This window comes from Phyllostomus discolor, chromosome 3 (assembly GCF_004126475.2).
Source record: "Phyllostomus discolor isolate MPI-MPIP mPhyDis1 chromosome 3, mPhyDis1.pri.v3, whole genome shotgun sequence".
Taxonomy (NCBI): domain Eukaryota; kingdom Metazoa; phylum Chordata; class Mammalia; order Chiroptera; family Phyllostomidae; genus Phyllostomus; species Phyllostomus discolor.
In genome coordinates this window covers 45,539,502-45,545,615 of record NC_040905.2, presented here as the reverse complement: position 1 = coordinate 45,545,615, position 6,114 = coordinate 45,539,502, and positions in this window count along the sequence as shown.

Below are 6,114 nucleotides of genomic sequence, written 5' to 3'. Positions count from 1 at the left end.
AGTTGTCAGACTTCCATTCAACTCGATTTCTGACAGTTCTGAGTGATGGTTGTTCTGTGGTTTAGTTGTAATCTTGATGTAGTTGTGTGAGGAGGCAAGTTGTGTTTACCTATGCTGCCATCTTGACCAGAAGTCCAGGTGCGCCAAATCTTGGAATTTTGAAATTTGTATAATCAGAAGGGAAGGGAGACTAGCTGAAGATGCCCTCAGGGAGACATGTCTGGTGTGTTGGGTGGCCCACTTCACATCCCTTTCTGGGGCTCTTGAGAACGCACCTGTGCAAGAGATGCAGGGGGTTCAGCCAGCACTGTTTTTTCAAAATTGAAATACCTAAGCCCCATATAGGGGGCTGTTAATCATTCATATGTGTAGGAATGGCTGTAAGGCCACGCTGGAGGCTGGGTGGGGTTGGGAGTGCTGAAAAGCTTCGTCAGAGAACCCTGGGGGTGCTTGTTGAGTGAGACTCAGACACTAAGACACACCCAGGGAAGCACCAGGGGTTGCGGAGCCTGTGGGTGTGGTAGTAGCAGGTGGGAGAAGAATGAGAAAGGCAAAATTTTACTTCAAAATATTATGATTAGGGAGGAGGGAGGGATGAATACATAAGGAACAGAAGGTGTTTAGGACCATGAAACTCTGTATGAAATGACAGCAGAGGGTGCATGTCACACACTTTCAGACCCATAGAGTCTACACCACTGACAGCGAGCTCCAGTGCATGGTAGGTAGGGCCTTCAGGTGATGCCGATGTGTCAGGCAGGATCCTAGCAGACACAGACTGTGTGGCCAACACACTGATGTGGTGCAGGGTGTAGGCAGATGGGAGGGTGTGGGGGGTGTGGGCAGGGACATGGGAATTCTGCACTTTGTTCTTGTTCTTGCTGTGACCTAAAACTACTCTTTAAAACTGTCTATTAAGCCCTGGTTGGTGTGGCTCAGTGGATTGAGTGCTGGTCTGTGAACCAAAGGGTTGCCAGTTCAGTTCCCAGTTGGGGCACATGCCTGGATTGTGGGCCAGGTCCCTGGTAGGGGGCACGTGAGAGGCAACCACACATTGATGTTTCTCTCCCTCTCTTTCTCCCTCCCTTCCCTCTCTTCTAAAAATAAATAAATAAAACCTTTAAAAATAATAAAAAAATAAAACTGTCTATTAAATGTCCCCCTCAATTACATTAAAAACAAGTCTTTTGGGGGTATCAAATACATCCTTTTTTAAAAAAGATTTTATTTATTTAGGTTTGGAAAGAGGGGAACAGAGGGAGAAAGAGATGGAGAGAAACATCAATCTGTTGCCTCTTGCACACCCCCAACCAGGGACCTGGCCTGCAACCCAGGCATGTGCTCTCCTGGGGAATCAAACCAGCGACCTTTCAGTTTGCAGGACGATGCCCAGCCCACTGAGCCACACCAGTCAGGGCCAGATAAATTCTTTAAGGAAGCATATGTGTATACATCTATTTAAAATGTCACCATGGGTAGACTCCGTGTTATGTAAGGAGAAGAGGCTCTTCCTCCCACACCTGCATTCGTTGTCTTAGGACCTGGAATCAGGCCAGCGCTGTTGTGAGCCCAGGAAATGGCGTTGTGATGGTCAATTGGGGAACCCAACCACCAATTAAACCATCGCTGCTAGGAGGGTGTGTTTCCCTCATTCCAAGCTACCAACTTCACCTTTGTCAGAAGCAAATCACTCCTAGCTTAATGACAGCCTGGACCTCGGCAAATACCCACACATGAACATCTGCACTTGTGGCGTGAGTGCTGATTCGGAGAGTTTAGTTTCTGCAATTTGTTTTCCTCCACAATAGTGAGCATTTGAAATTGAATGCATTTTTATTTTCCTTTTCAGGTATTTCTCTGAGCAGAAAACTTACTTCATAAATGGCGGTGTGGGTGTATCAATGTCCATATGTGACTAGAAACTCATTTCTCCATTCATTGGTTTATTTGCTAGAAAAATAAAAAAAATTAGAGAAGGAATAATAATCCAGATGGAAAGTAGTAACATTGAAAGAGATAAACCACACCATTTGGGAAGAACAATGGGTCTTTCAAAACATTCTCCCAAAACCAACTAAAGATGGCTGGTGGGGAGCAGAGCGTTTCTCTCAGATGGCAGCACGTTGGTCTTGGTGGTCTGTGCTCCTCAAACTTTTTGTGAGGCACCTTTCAGCTTCGGGGTCCCCCAGGGTGGAGAAGTGCAGGTGCAGAGGCACAGTGGGGGTGGGGGTAGAAGTGGCTGGCTGCCCTGTATTTCCAGTGAACTGGAGAGGAGGCTGTTAGGAGGATGGGTCTAGGGCAGTGACTACCTGTATAACCTTCGAATGCCCTCCAAAACCCACGCCCAGGAGCAGAGGACCAAGGAGCCCTGAGGTCTCTGAACTGACTCTGCTTATGCTCCTACATGGAACATTCAGGAAGGAGCTCAGGCTGGGGGTAAGCTGTCATTAGAAGGACCTTTCCTCTCCGAGAACAAGGGCAGGAGTGATCCTCCTCTGCATCTCTGAGAAGGCTTAGAGGTGCTTTCTTGGAACAAGAGAGGAAAGGAACCGGCATGAGGCTTCTGCCATTGCACCTGGAAAGCAGGCACCAGGCATCAGTCCTCAGTGGGGAGCAGAAAGCGGGGAATCGGAGACAGAGAAAGGAGAAGGTGGGCCCATGTCTCTCCTCTCCAGGTTGGGCTTGCGCACAGTCACCCTTGTTCACGGCGGGCCTGGAAAGGCACGAGAGAGTCTGTGACGGGTACAGCCTTGGTGTCTGGAATGTACGGCACTGGGTAGGACCTGCAAGGCAGGAAGGCGAGAGAGATGAGTAGATGGAGCGATTCATGCCCGACACAGGAGCCCCCACTACCAGTGGGAGATGTCAGTGTTTAGAAAAGTATTTTCTATCCTCCCTTCCTGCACAAGGTTCAGACCGGCACTGTGGCCCAAATGCTCTCCCGGCCTTCTCTGGTCCAACCACTCCTCTGCAGAGGCCTTTCTCCTTGTGCATCTCTTGCTGGTCTAGTCCCCTGTTGACGTATGTTCATGGAGAATCCAAACTAACGCAGGAGGGTCGCAGCTGAAGACCAAGATAGTAATTACGCCCTGCCTGTCACCTCACGCTGTGGCACTGTGATCTCATGTGGGCAAGGCCACTGCGGTGTAGGTGACCGAAGGGCTTTTAGGATGGATGAGATCATCCCAGTGGCCCAGCTTTTAGCATCTCCTTTTCAGATGGCTACTTTCTTCACTTTCATTTCTATATTCGGGGAGATGACTAAATGTTTTTGAAAACTTCTTTGTATTTGGCAACCGTCTGCCAGAGCACAGGGATACGATTGCTCTGTTCACAACCAAGCTGCAATTTTCGGCAGAATTTTCAGAGCATCTCAGCATCTAACAACTCATGAAAACCTGGTGGTAATTTCAGGATACATAACATCTGCTTATTTCATTTTGTTACAAGTCACCTGGGCGAAAACTCTTCCTCACTCTGCCTCATAAATGAGCTAATACGCAATTAGAACGCTCTGGTTAATAGCAATAGCACTCATCCTGCAGCTTTCCGTAACAGGGCCTTAAAGGTAATGGCACTTCTCCACGCTAACAAAACCAAACCATTATTTTTCTTTGGAGCTCGAATGGGCTGTTTGCTAATGTTTTACCAGCACTAATAGCTTATCCTCTGAGGAGAAAGTAGTGTTGGTTTCTTTAAGAAGGAATGACTCCTTTTATCTGGGGGTTTTGAATAAAAGGATTTGGGAGCCATTTAACGTGCATTTTAGAACAACGAGGTTCTATAACAGCGCCACGGCCCACCATTTCTGATCGTTTTAACAAGCACGGCTATTACCCCTATTCAGGATTTTCCAAAGGAGACCTTTGAGCATTGCTATGAAATAAATACCTAGTGCCTGAGTTCCACAGTTACTTTTCTCCAGTTTTTTTTTCAATCTGCTCTAATGTTACTCAGGGAAAGTGTGTTGATTCAAGGTATCTGCGAGCAACTGCCTGCTCTGGGAGCAGCAGGGAGCCGGCACTGATCACCGTCCGTGTATTCACGTCCTGACCTGCCAGCTGTGTCTTTCTCCAAGGTCAGTTTTCTGTTTCTGGTACTTTTGGAAGACGACCAAAGGACACTGTGTTGAAAAAGACCACTAATGGGTGCCAGTATCGTGATACCTTCGGCCAGGGCCTGCTTTGCAGCTGCAGCTCCCACCCTGCATTGGGGTCCCTCAGCAGAATGAAGAGAGGGTAGGAAAGGATGGAAAAGAGTCGCAACCGGGGCCCAGTGGGAAGGGGGAAGTTCCTGTTCAGGGCTCCACACAGGCTTTGCCCGGACCCTCCCTCTGCCCCTGACACAACGCCCTCACAATATCGTGGGATCGGAACTGACTTCCAGTCTGGGTTTCATGGTCGGCCTTGAGTCCTGACTCTCAACCTGTGCTTAACTTTCTGTGGTGACAATAAAAGCTTATTAAAGAGCTGACACAGTGTTTTCAACCTTCAGCTCGTTGCTGTGATTCACTTAAAGGTCTTAAGGAAGGGGAAGGAGAAACCATATTAGTCACAGGGAAAAAAAGAGTTTGGAGCCTCCTTGTTTATGTCATGCAGTTATTTGTAGTTTGAGAGTTATTACATGGCTTCTGCGAAGAGCCCGTCTGTTGAAATGTGAACAGCAGGCAATGCAGCTAAGCCCAGGCAGCGTGCTGCCCTTCATCCACTTGAAATGTTATTGAAGAGCGAAAATAGAATCACTGACAGCCACATGCCTCTTGCAAATTCATCCTGAGAATTTAAGCGAAGGAGAAATGACAGATGATGAGGAAGAGGTTTTTTTAAATCCAGAAAAAGTTGACTGGAGAGTTTTCATGTTTCAGCTCGATAAAAATAATGTCAAACTTCTTTTTACCAAAATTAAAATATTGAAGTAGCTTGGTTGGGCTGTTCCCTTTACAGTGTGATGAATAAAGCCAGGTGTATTTAAATAGTAATGAGTTCTCAACGTGTTCTTTCACCTGGTAGTCACAGTCCTGGGCGAGAGCACTGTCCTGGGAACTGGGGGACGTGCTCTGGGGGTGAGGTCAGGGTCACGTGCGGCCCCGTGTCCGTGTCCGAGGGCCCCCAGACGTGTGCCCGCAGACCCAAGCGAGAGGTGATGGGAACACGTTAGCTTGCTACTGGAGGGTAATTTTTTTTAATTTCCCAGTTTTTGAAAAATAATAAGGTAAGATTCTCAGTTAAGCCATTTATTACGCAAAAAATTTTGAAAGCCATTAAGAATGACTTAGGCCTAAGAGCTGTTAAGCGAGAATTGTTTGAAATTTGGGACACACCTTTCCACAGAGAGGGTGTTACTCTTGATGGGCGGAGTTCCCACGACGGCCTCGACGTTTCTGGGGCCACACAGAGCTGACCCACAATACCACACTTGCTTGGTCTTTGGTGAAGTTTGTCATGGGGGGAAGCAAGGAGGATCAATCATAGCCTAGATATTAATCTGAAACCTGAATTTTTCTCTTAATATGCCACTGAGTTCTTCCCATGTGAATGTTTTTGGAATTGTGTTCTCTTTTCCCTAAAGGGCGTTGGGCATCTTGACATGAGGAGTAGAGCAGGCACCCTGGCCTTGCTTCTGTGTCACCTACCCGGCAGGTGTAGCCGAGCAGGAACGGTCCTTATTCTGTCCAATGTCATGTCCTCTGGGCCCCCTCGGTCCGAGCTGCCTGAGCAACACTGTGCTTCACTTCTAACTGCCTTTGCTGGTGCCTTTGCCAGTTCAGACCTGGGCTCCAAACATATTTGAATGTATGAAATCAGAGAATATCTTCTTGGTGGCTTGGCTATGAATAGCACTTCTTAATACAATCTCTCATAAGCATTATTTTACAGAAGTGCATGCCGTTGGCCTAAAGCTCAGACCCCCAAACTACTTTGCTCGATCTCTTTGCAGGGTATCTAACACCACCATTGTGGTTTGCAGCTCTGGCCCTGCTCACCCTCTCACAGGGGTGTGCTGGGGTCTACGTCAGACGTAAGATGCTCTGTTAAGAGCTGATGCACTGGTCAGCAGAACAGATGTGTTGCTAATTATATCTGTGCACCAATTATACACGAGAGGGGAGAAAAT